The sequence below is a fragment of the Microtus oregoni genome, unplaced genomic scaffold (genome assembly GCF_018167655.1).
Source record: "Microtus oregoni isolate MIOR12 unplaced genomic scaffold, Mior012 000053F_ref0000044, whole genome shotgun sequence".
Classification (NCBI taxonomy): Eukaryota; Metazoa; Chordata; class Mammalia; order Rodentia; family Cricetidae; genus Microtus; species Microtus oregoni.
Window position 1 is genome coordinate 14240501 of NW_024543829.1, and position 12863 is coordinate 14253363.

Genomic DNA, 12863 nt, shown 5'->3' on the forward strand with positions numbered 1-12863 from the left:
GAAGTGTGAGGAAGATTACAAAGCCATAAATACAGAATGCAGACTCCCTTCCCAGGGCTAAGGGGTACAAACTAGGAAAGACGGTCAAGTCCACTTTCCTCAGGCAGTACTCCCTGAAATGCCTAGCGGGGCTTACATGCCTCTTCGCAGAGACCACCGACACAGGCAACTGGGCGGGAGGCCAGGGGGGAGAACACTCTGCAAGGGTGACAGTGGCAGGAGGGACATTGCTGTAGCTGCACCAAATCCCTTTATGCCCAGACATGGTCCCTAAGCCTAGGGAATGTCAGGAGCAGCAGAGTATAAGGATGGGCAGCCACAGGCCTGCAGGTCCATGCCTTCAAACTCCACCAGTCACTTAGGGTTCCCAGCCCTGAGGGCAGTTGGGAACAATTCCAAGGAGAGAAGAAAGGCCCTTTGGGGTTCCTCAGTGAGATGCAACCAAACTGGAGTTTCATGGCCCAGGCAGGCAGTGGGATGAAGGGGAGGAGCTTCCCCTGCCTCCTTGCAGGCCAGCTGGGAGTAGCTAACCCCTGCCGGTTGGATGCCAGGGCAGTCAGGTTTGACATTTCCAGACCAGGTTAGGCACGTTCCTCCTGGGTCTTGCAACTGTAGGGTCAAGTTGCTTCCTCAGGGATCGCTCTTACAAAAATGAGGCCAGGTACGGAGTCACAGCCCTTTAATCCCAGACTCAGCAGACCTAACTCTGAGGCCAATCTGGTCTACAACTTGAATTAAAGACCAGCCAGGGCTACATAGACAGATCCCATCTCAAAAACAGACGGAGCTCTTGCCAAGAACCTGAGTTTCTAGAAGCTCCAGTACCACATGGCAGTTTACAACAGAATATAGCTACAGTTCCAGGGGTCCACGGATGTGGTGCATGTGGTGCACAAACACACGTGCAGGCAAAACAGCCAAACCCATAAAACACCAACTTACAACAAAACAACACTTAGAAGAGTAAGTGCCAGTGCCTGGGGTCCAGGTGCTCTTCAGCCTGTCTCCCTATAGGGTAGTAGTTCCCAACCTGTGGGTCAGATGACCCTTTCATAGGGGTTGCACTGACCATCTGGAGAACATAGGTATTTATGTTACAATTCATGACAGTAACAACATTACACTTCTGAAGTAGCAATGAAACCATTTTCTGGCTGGGGTCACCTCAGCGTGAGGAACTGCACTGAGGGTCGCAGCACCAGGAAGGTTTAGAACCTCTGGTCTAGAGTCCCATGCTGCTGTTCTTCTGCTGCAAGTCCAAGGAGGTAAAGGGCCTCTGAATCGAGGGGGCCGCCCCACATCTCCACATGCTGGTTCTGGTTCTGGTTTTGTTGTTTTTTGTCTTTTCGAGACAGGGTTTCTCTGTGTAGCCCTGGGTTGTCTTGGAACTCACTCTGTAGACCAGGCTGGCCTCTAACTCAGAGATCCACCTGCCTCTGCCTCCTGAGTGCTAAAATTGAAGGTGTGCACCAGCCATGCCCGGCCTCATATTCTGTTTTTTAAGCTGTTATCATTACACTGAGAGCCTGTGTGTGTGCTTGCACAAGAACATACCGTGATGAACATGTGGTAATCAAAGGACAACTTACAGGCATCTGCTCTCTCATTCCACCATGGGAGTCCTGGGGACTGACCTCAGGTTGTCAGGATTGGTGGCAAGCACCTTTACCAAATAAGCATCTTGCTGTCCCTGTTCGTTTGTTTTTAATAAAGAGTCTCATGCACCCCAGGCTGGTCTGGAACTTGCTGTGTACTTTAAGATGACCTTGAATTTCTGATTTTCCGTCTCCACTTCCCAATTGCTGGGATTACATGCATATATCACTATGTTCAATTCTCTTTTTAGATTTCGTGATCTCTGTTCTTGCAGACACCTGAGGGAGTTTCCCCAACTCTAGCATCTTCCAGGCAGGATCAGGATAGCACCAAAGCAGAGATCCGGGAAGGGATGGCCACTGGCCCGGCAGTGGTAGGGTTCTAAACAAAACAGGCTGGTGGGCTCAGGACTCAGCTAGCTTGGGTCACCTGGTTTCTGTCACTCTTCTGCCCTGGGCCTCAGTTTTCTCGCCTTTAAAATGGAGCTAATCCCACAACAGCAAGTACTAAGATGTTAATAAGCAAATGGACTGCTGAACGCCACAGGGCATCTAAACAGACATGATGGGCAAGAAGTGCCAGCAGAAATGGGAGTCCCCCACAGCAGAAGCTGAGGCCTCCAAGGTCTCTGTTCCCAAGGGGGAGCCCCTTGGTTGAGGGCTGAGAAGCCCCGTTATGGCATTCTCCCAGACCAGGAAAGGTCAAAGCAAGGCCAGGGGCCCTGGTGTGCTCAGAGAAGAATGGGGAGTCAAGGTTCTCACCTAAGTCAGTCAGGTGTAGGGGAGGAAGTGGGGATTTCGGGAGGAGGCAGGAAGGAGACTGTGGTACGGTACTGGCCGCAGGATCACCAGAGGCCCCATTCCAAACTTTGTTTGCAAGGCTTGCAGCTTAAAAGTAAGCATTCCTCCTTTTTTTAGATTCGGGATCTGTGGCTCAGGGAGGTGAATACACTTACCAAGGCTCACACAGCACACACTCCAGGGTCTGTTGTCTGGCTCTACAGAGAGCCTGCTCTCCACCAGGGCTCACTGCCTGGCAAGGCTGCCAGTGAACTGGTGTGATCTTGTTCCAGTGTGGAGGAAACTGAGGCACCAAAGAATGTCAGTCCCCTAGGCACTCCAGGATGGCAGCTGTCCAGATGTCACCGTGAAGCTAGGGCTCATAGTGAGGGCAGAGAACTGGAGAAAGCAGGAGTTCACCACATCATAAGGTCATCAGCAGAGGCGTCTGCATCCCCTTCCTCACCTGTACCCCAACAGTGGAGGAGGAGCAGAAAGAAGGACTCCTGGTCGTGGAAACCCCAAAGCTAGAAAAAAAATATGAAATTTCTCATCTCACAAGTCCAAACAAATTTTCATCCTTTTTTTTTTTTGTTTTTGTTTTTGTTTTTGTTTTTGAGGCAGGGTTTCTCTTTGTATCACTAGCTGTCCTAGAACTCCCTCTCTACACCAGGCTGCCCTTAAATTCAGAGATTCGCCTACCTCTGCCTCCCGAGTGCTGGGATTAAAAGTGTGCACCACCACTGCCTGGCTTCATCCTTATTAACATGGAAGGGGCACCTCTTTTATAAAGGTGCCTCTTTCAGTCTTTTCCTTAAGTGGGCAATTTAGGGAGACACACCATGGTTCCATCCTATGGGAACTGGGGGCTGGGAAAAGAGCAAGGGCAAGGAAAAGGCCTGGCCTGTTGTCGCGGTGCAGGGCCATCTCTGCCTCTACTCCCTGCTTCAGCCATCTTCTCTCACAGACACTTGTCCACTCTGCCCCACGGATTTTGTCCACAGTCTCAGAGGCTCTCTCTCGCTCTGTGCCCTGAGGCTGCTGTTCTGACATCATCCTCATGCCCTTTTGCTAGGCACTCTGACATACACTCTCCAGGACTGGCACACAGACTGGGGCTTTCTGTGCCTCTTAGGAGGCAATCAAGACCTGAGTTTCCTGGTCAGGAGCGCACAGTCCCAGAGAGCAGTGAGGAGGCTTGGTGGGTAGACACCTGGGAGGAGGCTCTGGGCAGGTGAGGAGCCTAGGCTGCAGAACCGATCTGGGCGCTGGCTGGAGAAGGCAGAAGGAAGGAGGGAAGGTTACGGGGTGCCCCGTGCTGCTGCCTGGCAGGTCCCCGTGCCCAGGCTAGGGAAGTTTGTTATTTCTCCGGCTCTGACTTCCCCCTTTGATTTATTATAGCCATGAAATGCTCTGCTCTCTTCTCTTTTCCTTGCTGTCCCCCGGGGTTGGAGGAACACAGGCCTCCACAGGCCCTGGGCCTCAGCCTTCCTGGACTACCATCTCTTTCCAAGGGCAGGGCATGGGGACCAGGAGCGAGAGGTGAGTCGGGCAGACAGGGTAGGAGGGGAGGGGCCCTGGTCTCCAAAGGCAGGCTACCCCAAGCTGGGCAAAGTACTGTCTGGGCAGAGGTAAAGCAGGTGTGGGTTCCACAGCAACAGGCTTCCTGGGGTGCGAGAGATGGCAGGCTCAGGGCTAAAGGTCTCGGTCAGGCTCTGAAGGCCAGGTGTCTCCAAGTGGTAAATACCATATTGGAGACATGGCTTCTCTGTAACCCCTGACCCCATATTCTGACTTAAGGGCAGACACAGAAGGCCTGACTCAGTCCAGTTTGTGTAGTGGGTCAAGAATCTTGAAGAAAAATGACCTGAGATCTGAGGGCCCAGAAAATTCTAGTCTCCCTTAGGTCGCAGTGGGACATCAGCCTAAGCCCTGCTCTTGCAAGCCAGGGTCTGTCTGCTCCTCCGCAGGCCTGGTGGCAGGAGCGTTTCTCCCAGCCCCTGTGTGGTGCCTGTGGTAATAGGGCTGTTGGCGTTTTGCAATGGGCAGGGGGTGGGGAGGCAGCGCACACATGCTTCCTGTGGTGACCGGGCGCTTCCTGTTTTCTCAGGCACCGGCCTTGCTGCTGCCGATGTGGAAATAGGGGGCAGCTGCAGCCAGGGCGGCTCCAGGCTGGGCACGCTGACCCTGCCCAGAAGGACTGAGGGGCCTAGCACTCAGATCTGGGGAGTGGGTGGCCATGCCCACATTGACGCCTAGTCTTGGCTTATCCAACACCTGTCAAAAGGGGGAAAGTCAGGCATCTGACTCTGGTCAGCACCTGGGGGGATGGAGCCAGGCTGGCAGTGAGGGCACATGGTTCTTCTGGCTTACTCTCTCTAAACGCCACTCCAAGTCTCTTCCATGATCCAGCCCTTGGTTTCTGGTTTTGTGGAGTGTCATGGCAGCCATGATGTAAAATTCCTAGTCCGCATAGGCCCTAGTTCTAACATCGCTGAGGTTCACATCCCAAGAGCCACAACTCTGGGGACAGCACTGAAGCTGAGCCCCCCAGAGGTGGGACTTGGCATAGACCTTGGCAGAAAGGGAAATTGCAGAGACAGAAAGAGGGTAAGTCACCAGGTGGGACCCACCAGGACCTGGTGTTAATGGAACAGAGGGACAATAGTGGGTATCTAGTTAATCAGAACACTGGGAAAGGACCTGACACCCTAACACCCTTCCTTAGAAGGCTAGCGGTCATTTGCAGGGGTCCCATCTCCCAAGGGGATGGAGGCCCATATGAAGTGTCCCAGGAGCCCTGGAGGAGACCCACTCCTGTCTCTAGCAGTCAGCCTGCTTGCCAGAGTGAGATGGGTGTTGCCATAGGGGCACGCCTTGAGGTTGGCATCGCCTCTTCCCGAAGCTGTTTGCTTTGCTCATGAGCTGGTATTTCGAGAACAGAAGGGGATGACTCTGCTTAGTGTGGCCTTGCAGAGAGCAAGGCTTCCAGAAGGCTGAGGCCCAACCCCCTGGACCCTGGCGAGTTTGTGGACCAAATGAGGTAGACCTCGTTGGTCTAGGATGCTTTGAGATGTGTACTCCACAGGAAGCTCCCTTCTAATCCCAAGATTTACCAATCACAAGAGACCAGTCTCAGTTGAAGGAACTTTGGAGTCCCCTGACCCTGAGGCTCAGGCTAAGTGGCCGTCGGTCGGACCAGCCTGGCCTTCACAGTTCCGTGCACTGGGTCTGGGTGCTGAGTTGGCGACATAGCAGCTGCCCCGGCCATGGAGGCCCAGTTATAAATAAGCACCATCTGGCCAGGTCATCAAGTTCTGCAGCTCTTCCAGTCCAGCTGCATTACCTCAGTGACCACAGGTCTGACTGCCCAGAGCTGGGCCCACCAGAATCCACCTACTCAGACCAAAGGCTGCCTGTGATCCTCGAACCTCAGGCTTTAAGCATCTACAAGGCCCCTCAGGCCCAAGCCTCACTGGACACAGGTTATAGACGGACAGGGCACATTCCTCCAGCACAGAGCTATTTACAAACCGAAACCGGGAGAAGTGAAGTGGCTGTGGCCAAAGTGGCTCCAGGCCCCCAGCCCCCACTCCCACTCCGTCCCCACTGGCCCAGCCCCCTCTCTCCGTGGCTTCCTCTTTCCTTCCCGCACAGCCTCCCAGCCTCCCACTGCCTGGTCAGCTCTAGACTCTCTGCAAGCACCTCACAATGACCTCTGACCCCCACAGTACTTTCCTGGGGGTCCCCTTCTTTCCATCCCAGGACCCCAACAATCAGCGCTCTTGGAGCTGTCCCCTCCCAGCAGTGCCAGCCCACCCTGGCCTGCACAAACACATTCCCACAGTTCTCAGTTCCCTTTCACACTTGGAAAAGGTCCAACCTCAATGGCCGCCACCGAGCTTCAGGCCTCCGCCCAAGAGTGTCTTCTCTGGCCGTTCTTAACCTTCGCAGTGGATATGTGGAGTCAAGAGATTTAACCAACTTGGGTGGTACTGGAGTCCCTGGGGCCCTCGTAATATGCTTCTTGGCAGGGAGCTCTGGTCATCATTCTACAAAGTTGAATTTCAGGCCAAGCTTGTGAGGGTCCAGCCTTGAGCTGAGCCCAGCACTGTTTAGGAGGTACTTAGTAGGCAGGTTGGTACTTCAGAAGGCTCGAAAGCCGTTACTTGGAGGCTGAGTGCAGCTCAGTAGGCACAAAGCCCTGAGCTTGGTCCCCAGCACCATAGAAACAGTTGTGGTACCCACTTGTGATGCCGGCACTCGGTGAGTACGAGAGGATCAGAAGTTCAAAGTTATCCTTTGATAAATACCAAGGTCAAGGCTAGCCTGGATGATATGAGACCCTGTCTCAAATCAAATAAAAAGAAAACCCTTACTGAGGGAAGACAGCTTCTGGCACGGGCTCACAGCCCACAGCCACCTTCTGTCTCACTACCCATCATAAAGTGGAAACAGAGGCTCCGAGAGGCAGCCATGCAGCCAAGGGCACACTCTTAAGTGCCAGGCTAGAGGTTCACACCCTATCTCTCCCTGCCTGGCCCCTTCGCTCCTCAGTTTTTCTCTTGGCAGGACAGACATATCCCAGCTGTGACAGGACAGAAGCAGCAGAGAGGACCCAAGGAGGAAGCAAGCCTTAGACCATGAGCCACCTCCGCTCCCCTAGTTACAGTAGCCCTGGCCTTCTCCGCCTGCTCAGTCCTCCCTCACCATGTCCTGGCTGAGGGAAGGCACTAGTGTGAACTTGGTTCATCCACAGTCAGCTGGCTGAGTCTTACCGCTTCTCTGAGACTTAGAGTCCAGTTCTCTGAATCCTCACAAACATTAGCCAGCCCTGTGCCAGGTGCCCCGTGCCAGGTGCCCCATGTTTCTGTAGCTGAGACTCATTTTCTGGCCCTGGAAACCTGTGATTGAATGGGGAACGCAAATGAACTACAAAATCCCAAGAGTTCCAAGAGAAGGCTGTGGGGGACGAGAGGAGCAGTGATGTTGCCCGGGATGGGAGAAGGGGGAAAGCAATGCATTGGGCATCCACGCTGAGTCACACCCCATGCCTCAGCTCAGTGGTTCCCATAGCCTGGGCGCCTTTCTTTGCTCTTGACTTTGCTGAATTTCTACTCATCTACCAAGGCCCTCAGACAAAACCATAGCAAAACCTGGCAGCCCTCACCTCCCTCCTACTCAGCCTGGACAGAGCCAGAGGCCAAGTCTCCTTGTTGATAACACCCTTGCCAGCCCCACCCGGGCAGGCGTCTGCTCCCAGGCTCCAGCCCCCTTTGTCCTCTGCTCCGAAAAGCACCGTTTCCCTTTTCTGGGTGACCACATGCCATGCACAGGGAATTTCCATTGCAGCCTGCGGAGTGTCTGATTCACTCAGGCCCCTCACAAAATTAACTCCTTCCAGGCCCAATGTACTGGGCTCTCTCCCACCCAAGTGGGGAGGCTGGGTAGCTGCACACTGACGTTAGGCCCCATGGCGCGGGAATTGAACTCAGAAACCTCACTTAGCACCCCTCTTTCAACCCTGTCACAAAACCCTCAAACGCACAGCCTCAGGGAACACACACCGTTCCCATCCAGCGTGAGATCTGAGGGGAGGCAGACGTGGCCCCTTTCCACCTGTGCGGCCTGAGGTGAGCCCGTTGTTTATCTGTAAAGTAGAAGAAACCCCTGCCCAAGTGTGCTGGGCCCACAGCAGTGGGAGCTCTTTCTTTCTTAGTTTTCCTTCTTGTAAAAAAGCCCACTCATTCAGTCACAGGGGCCCTGCTCTTTCTTGTTCAGAGACACTGCCTTTAGGGTGGGGGGACTCGCCCCACAGCAGAGATAGGCCATCTCCCAGCTCTTCTCTGCCAGTCTCTGACTGTTTTTCTCAGGATCTCTAAGGACTATGAACTAAGCAAGATGCTAAGTTCTGGAGATGGGACTAGGTCTTTCCCAGACTGGGATGCCCCACACAGTGTACCTACTCCCTCAGTTAGCCTTGAGAAATCCCCACCTCCATATCTAGAGGCCTCTCCTATGATCGCTAGAATCCGGGGATGAAGAACCAGAGGTGCCTAGGAGTGGGCTCCTTGCTCTCACCCATGCAGAGGAGGAGGGGCAGGGACAGGGTCATCCTGACTGCTTGGGAGCTGTGTGCCTGTTCTCTGCAGGCCTCGGGGAGCATTTGCAAAGGCCATGGAAGAAGACGCACAATGTGGACTTTGATCTTGGAAACGAGGCTGGGATGTGGTTCTTGTTGGTGCTTCTCTTTAGAGCTGAGCCGAGCCTGAGCTCTGGAGAGGGGAAGGAACTCCACAGAAGGGCACACAGCCAATCCACGAGGGGCAGGTCCAGAGGACCTTAGAAAGGGGGCTCCACAGAGGAGGGGGCCTAAGTGGGGAAGCAGCTCCTGTCCTCGGTGAGCAAGCTGAGGGTGTGGTGCTGCCCGTGGTGAGCAGACGGAAGTCGCTGTGGGTGGCGGTGGGTTTGAGGTACCCGAGGCTGAGTGATGTGGCCAGGAGGTGAACTCCGCATCTGCGGCCTGGTCAGCAGGAGCCGGGGTAGAGCAAGTGTCAGAGACATGTGGGCTGATCTGGGCGCTGGTGCTGGGCACAGGCACCAGGGACTGGAATAGAACAGGAGGGGAAACTAAGGCTTGGGAGAGACAGGGCAAACTGCAGAAAGGGCAGTGTGGGCGAGTTAAACCCGGGAGGGATAGTGCCCTTTAGGGTGTGGAACCGGGTGAGCCCATGAGCAAAGCCTGTGGGAGATTGAGAAAGAGGTTCTGGGAATGTTGAGTAGTGTCTTCTGGCTGGCATGGGGGTAGGGCTAGCTGGATTCCATCACAGGTCCCCAAGTTGTGGGCTTCAGTTCTGAACAGTAAGAGCTAAAGAAGTCTTCTCTAGAGTTAGGACAGCTACAGAAGCCCAGGCCTTTGGGCACTCGGAGCTGTAGGTGCCTCCAGCCCCACTCACCAGTAGGTGTGTGTCCTTTGCACTACCCTCACCTCTCTGGCCTCATTTCTTTTACCTGCAGCAGTGATGAGGCCTGCCTCATGGAACCACAGGAAGACAGAATGAATTCACATTGACAAACAGTAGGTGTCCCATAGATGCCAGCTGCTCACTGTACTAAAAAGCATTTGCTGGAGCTTTTCTCTGCCTTTTCTGTTCTGGGTTGGCTGAGGAACTCTGCAAGATGCAAACCGCTTCAGACCCTCTGTGGCCTGATCCCAGGGAGATGGTGGTGGAAGCAACTTCAGATCTGATGAGTACCCATCACTGTGCCCAACGAGCAGAACCAAGGCTGAGCACAGGTCCTACAGGGCTGCTCCGCTGTCCTTGCTCAGAACTGCCTGTCCGCCCTGCTTGTCCCGTTTAAGACTTTTGAGCCCCTCCTCGGCTGCATGCTCGCTCCATAGGAAGGCTTGTTTGCTTCTAACAAAGCCACCCAGCTACTGACTGTCATCTCTCTGTCCTTGCCATAAGGGCAGAAAAAGATTCCTGCCTCTTCTGGTCATCTTGAATCTAGAGAACCCAAGTAAATACTGGTTGACTCTCTCAAGCGTCAGCCCTGTGCTGTGACCAAAGTTTGGGGAGCTCTGAGGGGCCCAAGTGACACAGGCTGGGGGCCCCAGGAGCCTCTCCCAGTGTCTCAACCATGAGAGGAAGTTGCAAGACGGCCATTTCAGTACATGGGCTCAGCTCTTTTCGGTCAGCTTTCCCAGCCCTTGGTGATGAGGCCTGAGTTTTCACATGCCTCTGGTCACAGCTCCAGGGGTCAGCCCTCTGGGCTGAGGTGAGGGCCGGGAAGGTAGTTACAGGACTCTTTCCTGCCTGTGGCCTACTCTGCCATTGCATAGACCCTGCCCACCTCCTTCAGCCACCAGCTCAGAAGGGCAAAGGGAGACACAGCCTCCAGGCAGGACTGTGTGAGTTCCCTGTCACTCTGCAGGCCACTCTCTTGTCCTGGGAAAGTGGCACTGTCCTGTGCCACTAATAGGATGATAAATAGGGACAATTTAGTTAAGGGGAATGGGACAGCATCTGTCTGTCTATTTTCTCTCTGAGAATTAAAAATGATGGCCCTTTGATCTTGTAATTCAACTTTTAGACATTTTGCTAGACATAGCCCTGCATGTGTACAAACTAGGGTATTTTACCAACTGCAGCTCCGCTTAGAATGGAGGACTGTCCTGAGCAGGGACATGCGGGCCTGCAACTGCAGCATTTGGGAAGCATGGCCAGAAGACCTGTGAGTTCAAGGCTAGAAAAAAAGAAAGAATAAAAAACTATAAATAACCCAGATTAATAAGGACCTGGTTACAGAAACTGTGACCACAAGACACGATCCAGCAATGCTGCCACAGCAGCGTGCAGTAGCAATGCTGGAGAAAGCAGCAACAGCCTGGTTTCTGTAAGTTTTCTATAAAAATTAAAGTCTGCTATGAAAATAAATAAATGACACACCCAGTCTGGGTTACATGCTGAGCTCCAGGCTGACACATCTACGTGATCTCAATAAGTAAGGAAGGAAATAAAATTTACTTTTAAAGACATTCATTCATAAGGAAGACAGACAGGGCTGGAGTTCAGAGCAAGCGCTGGCCCAGTATGAGTGAGACCTTGTCTTCAAACCCCAGGATCACAGAGAAGAGCGTGTTGAGTCTGGTGGCACAGACATGGAATCCCAGCTTCTGGAGAGGATGGGACTGAGCAGCAAGTTCAAAGCCTGCTTGGACACTGTGTTTCATATTAAAATGTCAAAGGAGGGTTGGCTCAGTGGCACACGAGGCCCTTGATGGGAGTTCAGTACCAGGAAAAAAAATAAAAGAAGAAAAAGGAAATAATGAAAGATCGATAGAGTCCCTTCTAGATGGAACTGGCGGGGAGGCACTTAGGGAACCCTCTGCTTGGGCTCTTTGGCCTGTGTCTCTAACAGTGCTCCATTCCTAGCCCTGATGTTTCAGGCCTTTACCTGGGTAATGACTTCACAGTTGTTAACTGCGCATAAATACCTTATGAGCTCTGTTTCATAAATGGTGTCCCCTAATCTACAGATACACAGCTGGACGTGGTGATGTCTGTAGCCTCGATACTTGGTTTTGCTTTGTTTTTCAGTACGTGGGAATCAAACTCGTGGCCTTGTGCTTGCTAGGCAAGTGCCCTGACACTGCAGTCATCCTCACTGTTTCCTTGCTACTTATGAGACCGAGAGTCACTTGGGTCCAGAGATTTGGGGATAACCATAACAAGACACTATCTCAGTAAAAAAACAAGTTTAAAAATTTGCATATATTTAGTGTTTGTGCATCATGGCATGGGGCATGCACACGTGTTTGTGCATCATGGCATGGGGCATGCACACATGTTTGTGCATCATGGCATGGGGCATACACACATGTTTGTGCATCATGACATGGGGGCATGCACATGTGTTTGCATCATGGCATGGGGGCATGCACACGTGTTTGCATCATGGCATGGGGCATGCACACGTGTTGTGCATCATGGCATGGGGGCATGCACACGTGTTTACATCATGGCATGGGGCATGCACACGTGTTTGCATCATGGCATGGGGCATGCACACGTGTTTGCATCATGGCATAGGGGCATGCACACATGTTTGTGCATGTGTGTGGCAGTGAGAGGACAGCTTGTGGGAATCTGTCCTCTCCTTCTACCACGTGGGTCCCAGGGCAAAGTAAGTTGTCAAGCTGGGGGAAACGCCTTACCACTGAGCCACCTCATTTGCCCTAATTTTTTTTAAAACAAACTACATTTTTCCCCTCTGGTAGTGCCACATTACATCCTGGTAAAGTAATCAGAAGTTGGAAACGACTCGGGTTAAAAATGCATTGAATAGGCCAGTGAAATAGCAGCAGGAGAACACTAGCCGCTCAGAGCTGGCACCTGAGTTCAGTCCCAGGATCTCACATGGCAGAAAAGAACGAACTCCACAGAGTTGTCAGCTGAGCTCAGCATTTGGACTATGACACACATACCTGCCCCCGTAATACCATAGACTCACACAGTGTGTTCTAGTTTACAAATGCACGTGTGCCAAATGACAGTGACGCACGCCTTTGATATCAGCACTTGCAAGTTCCAGGACAGCCAGGGCTACACAGAGAAACCCAGTCTTAAAGAGTGTGCATTGTTCTTGCAGTGGGCTAAAGTCACCTATAACTCTAGCTCGGGAGCAGCGGGAGCAGCAGGTCTCAACCTGTGGGTCTTGACCCCTTTAGGGTCATATATCAGACATCCTGCAAATCAGATATTTACATTACGATTCATAACAATAGCAAAATTATAGTTACAAAGTAGCAATGAAATAATTTTATGGTTGGGGGTCACCACAACATAAAGGACTATATAAAGGGTGACAGCATTGGGAAGATGGGAAAACATTGTGCCAGGGGATCCTAAATCCTCTTCTGAAGTCTGAGGGCCCCTGCACTCATGGGGACATTACTACCCCATATAGACACATAATTCAAGATAA